Here is a 15,135-nt window from a genome sequence, read left to right on the forward strand (position 1 = left end):
TACAAATGTGGGGTGCTTCTTGAGTACATATTTTAAATTTAAAATACTAAAGCATGAAATTTCTGATTACGTTGTAAAAGGTGGATTCATTGTTGACGGCCATTAAATTTTTAGGGTTATTTTCCTGAAAAAATATACCATCTGGCACTGTAAACCCTGTGGGAGGTTTTTCTCCCTCTTTATGTGTTTCTTTTTTTTTCTATAATGTTTTTCACAAAATATTATGAGCTCTGTAGTTTGCTTTTTACTCCCCAAACAGCTATACCCTGTATTTTTCTTTTTCTCTCTCTTCATTCCCCTGAGCAAGGAAGGTGCGTCTCCGTTCAATATGGCATTTAATTTTTCCTCCTGTAAACTTTATTACCCCAGAGTTGATTAGGTAAGTTCATAGAGAAGTTTTAAGTGTGAGCTTGTAAATACGTGTCCAGTCCTTTCGTGTAAGTTGACAGCAAAGGGGTCTAGTTCCCAAGCTGGAATTTCATCGTGGAGAATATGTTGCATCTCTAGAATGTGTTTATTTTCCTTCACTTAATTTTTATCATATTTGTGCCGTACAGAAGCCATACACGTTCACTGCAGAAATATGAAGTATTTATTTTTCTTCGCACCTGTTTTCAGTGTGCCATCTATGGGAATTATGTAATTAATCTATAATAATGATGTATTCCAATGTTTATACACCTTGTTCTCCTATACTGTGTGTTTCTGTCAGTAAATAGTTGCAGTGTAGTTCATGAGGATAATTTGACGTGGACATTCCACGAGTCATTAAATTGACACATCGTTTTAAGATCTCTGAGGCTGTTCCCTGTTTTGACTAGGATAATTACACTGAGATGAGATACTTCCTATCGAAAATGTTGCACATGCATAGTTCCTTCCTTGATTGAACTCCTAAAAGCTACACCAAAAGAACACGCCGTAAAAGAAAACAGGGATCCATGTAGCTATGCAAAAATTAAGAACGTTCTTAAATAAAAGATATCATGAAAGAAAGGAAAATATAGCCACAACCTGGAAGACGATATTTGAAAACAGAGTTCTAAAATGATGGAATAGGGGGAGTTCCATTGTAGCTCAGTAGTAAAGAACCCAACTAGTATCCACGAGGATGCGGGATCAATCCTTGTCCTCACTCAGTGGGTTAAGGATCTGGCATTGCCTTGAGCTGTGGTGTAGGTTGTAGATGTGGCTCGGATCCTGTGTTGCTGTGGCTGTGGTGTAGGCTGGCATCTGTAGCTCCGATTGGACCCCTAGCCAGAGAACTACCATATGCCATGGGTGTGGCCCTAGAAAAAGCAAAAAAAAAAAAAAAAGGTGGACTAAGGAGTTCCCTGGTGGTGCAACAGGTTAAGGATCCAGCATTGTCACTGCAGCAGCTTACATTGCAGCTGAGATGCAGGTTGGATCCCTGGCCTGGGAATTTCTGCATGCTGCGGGCTTGGCAAAAGGAAATAAAAGTTAAAAAAATTAAATTTGATCTTAAAATTTAACACCTTTTAAGAGGTAGAAAGTTATTTTTCCTCGTCCTCTTTCATTATATTCTCTGCACTTGTTTTTCTCTAATAAGATAGATATTTGACTCCTGGATCTGCCTTCTTTTCTCTCAGCATTTTCCCCTGCTTTTAAAAATGACTTTCCTGGAGTTCCTGTCATGACTCGGTGGTTAATGAATCCGACTAGGAATCATGAGGTTGTGGGTTCAATCCCTGGCCTTGCTCCGTGGGTTAAGGATCCAGTGTTGCCGTGAGCTGTGGTGTAGGGCAGATGCGGCTCGGATCCCAAGTTGCTGTGGCTCTGGTGTAGGCCGGCGGCTACAGCTCCGATTCAACCCATAGACTGGGAACCTCCATATGTCACAGGAGCGGCCCAAGAAATGGCAAAAAGACAAAAAATAAAAAAATAAATATGACTTTCGTCATTTTGATTTACATACTGACAAATGTCCTTTATTCTATAAAGATGTCTTTTTTTTTTTTTGCCACATGCACAGTGTGTGGAAGTTTCCTGGCCAGGGATTGAACCCACACCACTGCAGTCACAATGCCAGCTCCTTAACGGCCAGGCCACCAGGAAACTCCTTAAGCTGTCCGATTCCTTCTATTGCTCCATTCCTGTTTACATTAAAAAGTTACCAATGATATTTTCAAATTTTCATAATTATCTCTTGCTTTTTGATTCCTGTGGTTTTATGGAAAGCTTGATTAAAGACTGAGTCACGGCCTGCAATTAAGAACACCAAGTAAATTTTAAATTTCTTGCTTATTACTGGAAATACATGTTATCTTTTTAAACGGTTATTCTTTTTTCCCCCCACTTTATTGAATTTATTGACTTGTGAATTCCCTTAGACACGGTAAATACTTACCAATTAATGTGTGTACGTTTGTTAAATATCCTGCTCCTTATTCAGACCGCATCAGTTTCACGCTCCATGTTCCTTTTGCGGGGGAGGGGGGGCTGCACCTGCCACATAGGGAAGTTCCCAGGCTAGAGGTTGAATCGGACCTGCAGGTGCCAACCTACACCCCTGCCGCAGCAACACCAGGTCCTTTAAGCCACTGAGCAATGTCAGGGATCAGCCTGCCTCCTCATGGACACTGTGTCGGGTTCTTAACCCGCTGAGCCACAACGGGAACTTCTCACGCGCTCTCCTTTTGAACACTTCCTAAGTGTTCGCAATGCCGCCACGTGCCGACAGAATACACAGGGGCAGTGATGATGTACGTTACTCATTGCCATCGTTCCCTGATGATTTTACTGCAACAAGCTTCCAGAAGTGCTCTTGGCCTTGAGTAAAGAAAGGCTTTTATACGTCGGCTCTGGCCTGCCGGTACGTTTCTCTCCTTTCCGATTTTTTTTTTTTTAATTGTGTTCCTCTTTTTTGGGACCTGATACCCTTAAGGTTCTAGAGTCCAGCATCTACCCCACCAGCCCTCTCTGGCGGTCTTCTGCAATGTCAATCATTGTGGGCACAGTTTGATTGTCTCATATGACACGAGCAGGTCCTTACGGCAGTTGTGTCGTGGGTGAAGGAGCTTCTGTGGCGAGACAACCTGTAATAGAAAGAGGAACCACAACCTAAAACAGAATTCAGGTGGTAAATCCCCCTCAGTGAAGGGCCCTTCTTCTCCCTGAGGATTAACAATAGACCAACGAATACAAGAGCGTGTTATGCATGCCTATCATGGCATTTCAGCAAGGAGATCCTGCTGAGTAGCATTGAGAACTATGTCTAGATACTTATATTGCAACAGAACAAAGGGTGGGGAAAAAATGTATACATGTAAGAGTAACTTGGCCCCCATGCTGTACAGCGGAAAAATAAATGAATTAATTAAAAAAAGCAAATCACTGAATGGGAGTTCCTGCTGTGGCTCCGCAGGTTAAGAACCCAGCAAAGAGTGTGTGGTCAATTCCTGGACTCGCTCAGCAGAATAAGGATCTGGCGTTGCCACAAGCTGCCATGTAGGTCTCAGATGTGGCTTGGATCTGGTGTTGTGGTGGCTGTGGTGTAGGCTGCAGCTGCAACTCTGATTCAACCCCTAGCCTGGGAATGTCCATATGTGGTAGGTGCATCCCTAACAAAACAAAGTTAAATTAAAAATAAAGTAAAATAAAACAGCTGGATGTATATTTAGGTGTATTCCTTTCACTATGGAATCTGGACAAACTACTGTAGGAGAAAGTCAGGGCTCTAAAGAAAAGAAAGAGGGAGTTCCCGTCATGGCTCCGTGGAAACCAATCTGACCAGCATCCATGAGGATTCAGGTTTGATCCCTGGCCTTGCTCATTGGGTTAAAGGATCCCCGCATCGCTGTGAGCTGTGCTGTAGGTGGCAGACATGGCTCAGACCTGGCATTGCTGTGGCTGTGGTGTGGGCTGGGAGATGCAGTTCCAATTCGACCCCTACCCTGGGAATTGACATATGCTGCAGGTGGAGTTCTAAAAAGCACCCCCCCAAAAAAAAAAGAAATGAAAAGAAGGAGATTATCCAGCTATCTGTGCTTTATAATTTTTTTTTTTTGGTCTTTTTGTCCTTTTAGGGCTGCACCCACTGCACATGGAAGTTCCCAGGCTACGGGTCGAATTGGAGCTGTAGCCACCAGCCTATGTCAGAGCCACAGCAACGCCAGATCCAAGCCTCGTTTGTGACCTACACCATAGCTCATGGCAACGTCAGATCCTTAACCCACTGAGCGATGCCGGGGATTGAACCCGTAACCTCATGGTTCCTAGTTGGATTCGTTTCTGCTGAACCATGATGGGAACTCCTAAAATTTTAAGGCAAATACGTCAGCGTGGCACTCTAGGTTTAAATCTCTTGCATTTCAGAGTTTTGGATAAACATGAATAATAAGCAATGTATATCACAAGAGTTTATCAATTTTCATCTTACTGGAAAATCTTTAAAATGTCACACTTTTGTTTAGGTTCTCTCTAACCATACAAATGCATCATAGAACTATTTTTATTGCCTAAAGCACTCTTATTAACAGAGAAAATATTTTGAGGTTCTGCTGATAGCTTGTTGAGGTCCTGCAGGTAGATTTTCATTTTTTTTTTTTTTTGCTTTTTAGGGCCACACTGGCAAATGGAAGTTCCCAGGCTATAGCTGCTGGCCTATGCCACAGTCACATCTGCGCCCTACACCACAGCTCATGGCAACAATGGATCCTTAACCCACTAAGCGAGGCCAGGGATCGATCCCACATCCTCATGGATACAAGTTGGGTTTGTTTCCACTCAGCCATGACAGGAACTCCCTATATTTTTTTAAGTTCTTATAATTGTTAATAAAAAAGTATTATAATCCAAGACATGACCTCCACGTGGGCTACCCAAAATAGATTTTAAGAAGAGAGAAAAATAACCTTTTCATTTTATTTAAACTCATGCTTTATTTTTACATATTTTCCTAGCATTTAAACCCATACCACTTTAAACCATATTGTTTTCACTAATCCTCACTCATTTATCCCTACAAAATGAGATGTTTCTGTGTACCACGGTTATCCTACGAAGAAGCAGCCCAGATAGATATGGTGACAAAGTTAATTTGATTCCAAAAATCACTCTCCCCAAAGATCAGTGACAGGGAGAGTCAATCAGTTAATTCAGTTTAGTTCCCCTGTAAACCCCAGGGCCACGGATGTCCAGTTCTAAGCAATGCATCCAATCCAGCTTCATCTGGTGCAATGAAATGCCTGAGCAGAATGATTTATTGATTATGTATAAAAAAGACGGACAGTAAACACGGGAGAGTCATCATCACTTTACACCCTTCATGATACTCTTTACTGCATCCCTAATGGAAGGCTATTTGATAATCACCTTCCTTTTTCTTGTTTTAAAAGCTTTTTGGCTGCCCGGCAGCATATGGAGCTCCCAGGCTCGGGATAAGATCTGAGCCACAGCTGAGAACCGAGCCGCAGCTGCGGCCATGCCAGATCCATCACCCACTGTGCCAGAATGGGGATGGCACCCTTGTCCCAGCAGCTCCCAAGATGCTGCTGATCCCGTGGCACCACAGCGGGAGCTCTGATCACCCTCTTCCTTGTAAAATACATTGGTTTTTGAGATCAAAGAGCAGGCTGTGGTACTCACTAAATTTTCACAGGTTTTAAGGACCTTGGAAATACTTTTAAGCTGTGTCAATATTTTATTATATGATTAGTAATATCATATTCTAACACCATACGCTAATGTCTTATTTGAATACTATACCTATTTAAAATTGGTCTACACTACCAGACCCCTGCCTTATAATAATACACGTGAAATTAGAGACTGTACGTGTTTTGGATGCAGGATATAAGAAGGTGAGAAATGTCACCATAATAAATATCTATGGAAATAAAACTGGGTCATCTTTAGTGATTTAGACCGTTCATGCATCGACAGTGTCTGAGATTTCCATGTAGTCATGACAATGAAAGAGTCTGACATGTCATGAATATTAAACTTACGTGCTAGCTCTCCTTAAGGACGCCATGTACAACAGCATGGAAATGTGTTTCGCCTGAACTTAGGAGGTTCTGCATAACTACGCTAAGAGAAATGAGAGATAGGGCATTCCTGTTGTGGCGCAGGGAAAATGAGCCTGACTAGCATCTCTGAGGATGCGGGTTCCATCCCTGGCCTCCCTCGATGCCTTACGGATCTGGTGTGGCCGTAAGCTGTGGTCCTGGTGTAGGCTGGCGGCTGTAGCACCGATTTCACCCCTAGCCTGGGAACTTCTGTAAGCTGTAGGTGTGGCCCAAAAAAGCAGAAGAGGAAGAGGAACGGGAGGAAGAAGGAGAAGGAGGAGAAGGAGAAGGAGGAGGAGAAGAAAATGAAAGAAAAATGAGAGATAAACCATTAGCCACATCCAAATAGGATGGTAAATGCTGACGAAATACCCTAGAACTGATCCCATCCAGGAGGTCTCTATTATGTACAGTCTCGCCTTCTTTGAGGATAGCTCGACTTCTAGTTTCACTTTATTTTACTTGATTTCTCCTAACAATTACTTGTCCCACTCTAAATGTGTGTGTGTCACACTCTAAATTTACACTTGTAAAGAAAGATACAGCTATAGCGGTGAGCCCAGAAAATGGATTTCTCTTTGGTTTCCTCAATGATTTCTCATTTATACATATATATATATATATATATATATATATATACTCTATATGCACAGATTTATATATATTTCTCCCAAGTTCATGGTTTTCTTCAGTTAAGAGAATCAGAGCTGCTTTCGTGGATTCTTCACTTTTTGCAACAGCTATTGGAAACAAGTTGGCTTTTTCCTTTGATTAGAAAGTCTAATTTAATGTAGAAACCCCAAGAAGAAAACTATTATTCATAAAGGAGGGAAATATTATGGATTCTCAGTGATGTATAACTTTGGTAGTTTCCCTATTCCATGATACTGGTTTTGTTTTTTTTTTTTTTGTCTTTTGGTCTTTTTAGGGCCGCACTCACAGCATATGAAAGTTCCCAGGCTAGGGGTTGAATCGGAGCTGTAGCTGCTGGTCTATGCCACAGCCACAGCAATGCAGAATCTGAGCTGCGTCTGTGACCTACACCACAGCTCGTGACAACACCGGATCCTTAACCCACTGAGCAAAGCCAGGGGTGAACCTGCGTCCTCATGGATGCTAACCAGATTCGTTTCTGCTGAGCCACGACAGGAATGCCAATACTGTATTTTAAAGGTAGCGTGAGAAATTCTTCTCCTGTAGGAGCCCCAAGATTAATTCTAGGATGTATAGAAAATTTTGTGGTTAATCAGTATGTTTTTCTAACTCCCTTTGGACTAAGGCAAGAAGCAAATATGCATCTTTTACTAAAGGTCATAAGCAATGGTGACTGTTTCTTGAATCTATGCCATAATTACTTTTGATAGACATTCTATATATATATATACACACACACACACACACACACACACACATACATATATCAGAAAAAACCTCACATACATATATTTATATATGTGCATATATATTATATATTAGTGTGTGTGTACACACACACATATACACACAGCAGCAAAAACCTGCCACCCACTCATTCATAGGAGTTGAAATGTCATGTCCCAATTATTTTTTAAAACAAATCTTTAGAGACAACATGTGAAAGTTTGTGAATGCAATGTGAGTTTTCTGCTTACAGAGAAATTTCAGAAATACACTACGTCAACTCCTTATGCATCTTAGGAAGAATGAGTGATACCCTATGCAAGGAAGCAAGTCCATGTTTACAGTCCAGGCAAAGGGGAGAAGTTCTCGTCATGGCTCAGTGGTTAACAAACCCAACTAGCATCCATGAAGACACAGGATCGATCCCTGGCCTCACTCAGTGGGTTAAGGATCTGGCGTTGCCATGAGCTGTGGTGTAGGTCACAGATGTGGCTCGGATCCCGAGTTGCTGTGACTATGGCATAAGCCAGCAGCTACAGCTCCAATTGGACCCCTAGCCTTAGAACCTCCATATGCCTTGGATGTGGCCCTAAAAAGACAAAAAAAGACAGAAAAAGGGGGAGAAAAAAAAACACCTTAAGAGAGGAGCAATGTGCAGACTTAAGGGTCTAAAAGATTAAGAAGCTTGCAATTCAGTCTAATCAGCAGGGCTATTTAGCAAATGGGGTGGTTTTGCCCCCACGCCAGTCCCCCATGGGATGCTGGTGATGTTGCAGACATTTTTGCAGGGGTCTCAACTGTTATCCTGGGAGTGGAGACCACGATGCCACTTATCATCCTACAAGACACAGGGAAACTCGCCACGAAAAGGGATGATCCAGCTCTAAATGTCAACAGTGCTGAGGGTACAAGAGCCTCAGCGAGTCAAGGATGAGGAGGAACAATGGCCAAGTAATAGGAGGTCAGTGGCTGCCCCACCGTCCAGGAAATTTGAAACCCGTGAGTCACAACTGCCAGTCACACAGCTGGCTTCTAGGTCACTGCCTTGGACTTGCTACCAGACAAATGTCCCGGCAGCACTTTTCACTAGATATATAGGAACCGTGGCAATTAGTCAGACAGGGCTTCAGGGCATCACTGTGTCAATTTAGAAAGATAGTGCTAAGAATGCCATAGGGTTTAAGGGTGATTTCAGGTCTAGCAAATGCTAATTGACACAGAAAAGCAAAAACGCTTTGTGCACAAATCAGCGTTTTTCACAGAAAAGGCATCTAATAATTTGGGGCTGAGATTTTTTTAAAGTTAGTTATATACACACATACAAAAATGCCTAACAAACACATGTAACTTGTTTAAATATTGAGATAGATACATGCATAGATACGTAGATTCATAGATACATAGGGATACAGAGATACACAGAGATAGGTAGGTAGATAGATGGACGGATAGATAAGATAGATGAGAGTTAAGATAGATACATAGATACATACATACATATAGATACTTGGATAGATAAGAGATAAGATAGATGGATAGATAAATAAATAAATACATATAGATAGATAGAAATATGGATAGATAAGATAGTTGAGAGATAAGATAGATGGATAGATACATACATACACAGAGATAGATGATAAATGGATGGATGGATGGATAGAGAGACAGATGGATAACAATAGGTAGACAGACAGATAAGATGCATTCGTAGAAATGATGTCGATGCAGTTTTGGCTCAGAATCCCCTGCTGCATACATTTCACATGACAATATTCAATTATCAGGAATTTCATGGGAGCTCAGAGGGTTAAGGATCTGGCGTTGCCATTGCAGCAGCTGAGGTCACTGCAGTGTCATGGGTTTAGTCCCTGCCCCAGGGAACTTCTGCATGCTGCCACTGTGGTCAAAAATATTCAGTTTAAAAAAAAACCATAATCTGGAGTTCCCTTCGTGGCTCAGTGGTTAACAAGCCTGACTAGGATCCATGAGGATGCAGGTTCAATCCCTGGGCCCGCTCATTGGGTTAAGGATCTGGTGTTGCCACAAGCTGTGGTGTCGGTTGCAGATGCGGCTTGGATCCCACGTTGTTGTGGCTGTGGCATAAGCTGGTGGCTACAGCTCTGACTCCACCCCTAGCCTGGGAACCTCCATGTGCCATGAGTGTGACCTTAAAACAGCGAAAGAAAGAAAAAGAAAGAAAGAAAGAAAGAGAAAGAAAATCGTAATCTAAGGTTTTTTTCTTCTAGCCTATGATTTTACATACCTTTTCTTTGCATTTTTGGTTGTTTTTTATTGATATATTTATTTGTTTAGAGGGAAGTAGAGTTGATTTACAATACATTGGTTTCAGGTGGCAACCCAGTAACTCACTCTTTTTATAGACGCTACTCCATTTAAAGTTTTATAAAATATTGGCTATATTCCCCGTGCTGTTATTTTTACACGCTTTGACAAACTATCGATGAAAGCTTCCTGCAAATTTCCATGATTAAACTCAATGGCTCCCTGCAACCTCACTTAAATGTGTTCCAGTGAATTGGGGGTGTTTCAGCCTCTGAGCGGTAATTTCTGAATGACACTTCCTTTGACACAAGGGGAAAAAGAAGTACTTTTTAAAAATCGAGTGTCAGAGAAGGAGAGAAACAATTAAAAAGGCATCTGGGTGATGTGCTTTAGGGGCCCTGCGACCTGATTTCTAATTGTAAACTTAGAAACCTTACAGTGCTTCTCCCCGAAGGTTTTTAAGAAAGGTGCAGAGCTGTGCAATTTTATCTGATTCTGGCTTCCCTCCTGCCATGATTTCCAGTGTCCACTGAGGTATGCAGGTTGCTCGAAAAATAATCCCCTTGATAATGGGTAGAGAGAAACTGAATGAGATGCTGTGTCCTGTCTGTTTTCAAGGAACACGTTTTAGGAGAGTCACCTTCCTGCAATGGATGGAGAAGCAGGGGTATAGCATCCTCAAAGGAATCTTAGTTGTGAAAGGTCGCCTTTAGGAGTTCCTGTTGTGGCTCAGTGGGTTCACAACCAGACATAGTGTCTGTGAGGATGTGGGTTCCATCCCTGGTCTTGCTTAGTGGGTTAGGGATCCAGCGTTGCTGCAAACAGCAGTGTCGGTCACAGATGCAGCTCCGATTCAACCCCTAGCCTGGGAACTTCCATATACTGCAGGTGTGGGAAGGAAAGAAAGAAGCAAAGAAGGAAGGAAGGGAAAGAAAGAGAGAGAAAGAGAGAGGGAGGGAGGAAGGAAGAGAAAGAAAGAGAAAGAGAGAGGAAGAGAGAAATAGGGAGGAAGGAAGGAAGAAAGAAAAAGAGAGAGATACATTTGTCTTCACTAAATGCCCTCCAACCTGGCATCTCTCAAAATCTGCAGAACAGTATCAGTGAATAATCTATGAGCTGGCGTCTTGGACCCACCAGATATGCGTCATCTTTATTGAGATCCCTGTGGGACTGTGGGACTGCCAGACATGACGCTTCATGAGCATGGCTCTGAAAATGTTCTTCACTCGCTTTCTGGGTTAGATTGTAGCTTCGTGGGCAGAACAAATACTCAGGTGTCCCGGTTGTTAAAACAGAGACTCGCCCCGCTTGGTTGACAAGTAGCCTCCCTCCCAGCACTGTCCTTAACATTCCAGCTGTCCCTTTTCACTGCAGGACAGATGCCAAAATCCCTCCCTCAGAGATTGCTGGTTTATTCAGGAAGGAAAAGACCTTATCCGGTGCCCAAGGGCTGTCCGGAAATTGCCGCAATACCAGCTACCAATTATCAAGATCGGGTCCACAAACATTTGGGAAACGGAGAGTAAACATGCCAAGGTTCAGAACCGGCTCAGGCAAAGCAAAGAATACACCTGGATTGGGTCAGGAGGGCGTGCACATTTGAAACATGCATTCTGTGGAGTTGCATGGAATCAAAGAAGGCAGAATCTGGAAATTGGAGAAGCCTGTGATCAGGGAAGGGCAGACAGTGTTGCATTCATGGCTTGGAGCAGAGGGTGGATGATGAGAAAGGGGTGGGTATCATTGCAAGTTTCCCGTCTCCGAGAAGTCAAGGAACAACAGCTGTGTGACACCTCAGGAATTTTCTCAAGGAGGCTCCTGTGCACTGACCACCTTCCCATGAGCCCAAAACCTGGAGGTCTGGGTGGACATCTCACTGGCTACTGGGATGACAACTCCAGGAACACAGGTGGCTGGTGGGCAGGTACAAAATCCATCCTCCTATTAATGTGACTCCAGGGGTTTTCTGCGTGAACTATCCATTCTGCTTGCTCGCCTGTGTTTCGTTTGGGGTTTATCCGAGGTGATAAACCCAAGACAGGACTGGACACAAGTCGGTCTAGGTTGTGCAAGAGAGTAGGGTTTTTGTTTTCGGCTTTTTTCGCACCTCACTTGTGGCATACAGAAGTTCCCAGGGTAAGGATTGAATCGGAGCTGCAGCTGCCAGCCTACACCACAGCCACAGCCACACAGGATCCGAGCTCCATCTGGGACCCACACCATAGTTTGTGGCGATGCCTAACCCTTAACCCATTAAGTGAGGCCAGGGTTCAAACCTGCGTCCTCATGGATACTAGTTGGGTTCATTTCTGTTGAGCTGCAATGTGAACTCCCAAGATAGGATGTTATATATTTGGAGAGAGAGTGCTCTGGGGAATTTTTTGTCCTCTGTCTCACATAATAAAAATGAAATTCCACACAACACTGTAAATAAACTATTCAGTAAGAAAAATAAAATAAAATAAAACTAAAAAACTAAAAAAACAAATTAGAAAATGCACCAAAAAACAAACAAAAAAGAATAAAGGAGAAAATGCCTCTGAAGGTTACAATATCATTTCTCCTTCTATGCAGTTATAAAATATAAAATTAAAATATTACTTTTTAAAAAAATGTAAACCTATTTAAAGCATGTATAAAACTATATTTTATTTTATTTTATTTTGTCTTTTTAAGGCTGCACTCAAGGCATATGGAGGTTCCCAAGCTAGGGGTCAAATTGGAGCTACAGCTGCCGGCCTATACCACGGCAACAGCAATGCAGTATCCAAGCTGTGTCTGCGACCTACACCACAGCTCATGGCAACTCCATATCCTTAACCCACTGAATGGGGCCAGGGATTGAACCTGAGCCCTCATGGATACCAGTCAGTTTCGTTACTACTGAACCATGACAGGAACTCCCTAAAACTATATTTTGGAAAGCAAAAAAAGAAAAAAAAAGAAATTCCTGGTCTATAGGATATAGAGATGTATTGTATATAAATACACATGTAATTATAATATACATGCTTATCTACTTTTATATATAGTATATGTACTATATTGTACAATATAGTGATCACTAATATGCATTTTATAATAGTACAATATTATATACTATTTACCAATATTATGTTATTCATAATGGATATAATTATAGATACGATAATCTAAATGGATTTTTTTTTCTTTTTCAATTGCACCTGCAGCATATGTAAGTTTGAGCCACAGCTGCGACCTATGTCACTGCAGTAGCAACACTGAGTCCTTAACCTCTGAGTCCTTAACCTTTAGACAGATTTTTTATTTGTCTTTTTAGGGCCACACCTGCAGCATAAGGAGGTTCCCAGGCTAGGGGTTGAAGCAGAGCTATGGCCGCCAGCCTACACCACAGCCACAGCAATGCCAGATCCGAGCCACAGCTTATGGTAACACTGGATCCTTAATCCACTGGGCAAGGTCAGGGATCGAACATGCGTCCTCGTCCTCATGGATAACAGTCAGATTCCTTTCCACTGAGCCACAATGGAAACTCCTAGACAGATTTCCATCCAGATAGTATATATGTAAATCTAGGCAGATATTTATATATGATATATACCACACATAAAATTATATATAATAATAAATAATATATAATGTTACATATAGCTATAGAAATAATATAATAAAATAGTACTCTTTAATTAGATATAACATATAATAATACTATATAATTATAATTATATCAAACATTTTTCTTCTGACCACTACAGTATGAAACCAGAAATCAATTACAGAAAGAAAAATAGGAAAAAGACAAACACATAGAGGCTAAACAATATGCTACTAAAAAAAAAATAATGTGGTACTGAAGAAATCAAAGAGGAAATCAGAACTACCTCGAGACAAACATCGGTGGAAAAGCGACTTTCCAAAAATCTGTGAGATGCAACAAAATCAGTTCCAAAAGGGAAGTTTCTAGTGACACAGGTCTTCCTTGAGAAACAAGAAAAATCTCAAATAACACCTAAATGAATTAGACAAAAAAGAACAAAGCCCAAAAGGAAAGAAGGAAATAATACATATTAGGGAAGAAATAAATAAGACCCCCTCCCCCCAAATTAAAAAGATCAATGAAACCAAAATCTGGTTTTGTTGAAAAGACAAACAAAATCGATAAAATAAAACTTTACCTAGATTCACTGGAAAAAAAAAAAAAGAGAGAGAGAGAGAGAGAGAAGGGGCCTAGATAAACAAACTAAGAAATGAAAGAAATCACAGCCAATGCCACAGAGATACAACGAATCATACAGAAGTTCTACAAACAGCGATAAGCCAACAAATCAGGCGGTTTAGAAGGAATGGGTACATTGCCAGACACATACAATCTTCCAAGACCACACCAGGAAGAAATGGGCAATCTGAACAGACCAATTCCTAATAGTGAAATTGCATTTGTAATTCAAAAACAGAAAGCAAGCACTCCCCACAAACCAAAGTCGAGGGCTGGATGGATTCAAAGGGGACTGCTGCCATGCATACAAAGAAGAGCTAATAACAACTATTATTCAACTATTTCTTAAACAATTCTGTCCAAATGCAAGAGGACAGAATATCCCCAAACCCCATCCTGTAAGGGCTCCATCACCCAGATCCCAGAACCAAAGACATTACAAAAAAAAAGAAGGTTTTAGGACAACATGTTTGATGAACAGAGAGGCAAAAATCCTCAACACCATATGAGCAAACCGAATCCAACAACTCAGAAAAGGGACTAGAAAATTACAAACTATCACCATCCCATTTCTTCCCAGCTACTCTGTTTTGCTCATACCACTTCAATGTATATAAACATAGATTTTATTTATTTGACAGACGGCCATTGTAGGTTCCACAGGGATGTTTGTTGTGGTAGAAATAGAGTCCTTTTTTTTCACTGGGGTTGCTGGCACATAGATGGAGCTCAGGAATAGACCATTCCCTGCATTTATATAGTGTATGCACCAATACTATGAAATCACCACCTCTTTGAGAGTATTATTCTCTGTTCCAAAGATGTTTCCTTTTTTTCCCCATCATTGGGGACATCTTTCATTAATTAATTAATTTTGTCTTTTTAGAGGCACACCTGCAGCCTATGGAGGTTCCCAGGCAAATTGGAGCTGCAGCGGCCAGCCTACACCACAGCCACAGCAACGTGAGATCTGAGTCTCGTCTGTGACCTACACCATAGCCACAGGCAATGCCAGATCCTTAACCCACTGAGCGGAGTCACAGGGATCAAACCCTCATCGTCATGGATACTCGTCAGGGTCTTAACCCTCTGAGCCACAGTGGGAACTCCGATGTTGTCTCCTTGAAGAGCAACTTCTCACGCCCTCCTCCTTCCAGCCCCTGGTGACCACAAATCTACCTTCTGGATTGGCTGACTCTACACATTGCATATAAATGCAATCATGCCGAGCATGGCTGTTTG

Source organism: Phacochoerus africanus, chromosome X, assembly GCF_016906955.1.
Source record: "Phacochoerus africanus isolate WHEZ1 chromosome X, ROS_Pafr_v1, whole genome shotgun sequence".
Lineage (NCBI taxonomy): Eukaryota > Metazoa > Chordata > Mammalia > Artiodactyla > Suidae > Phacochoerus > Phacochoerus africanus.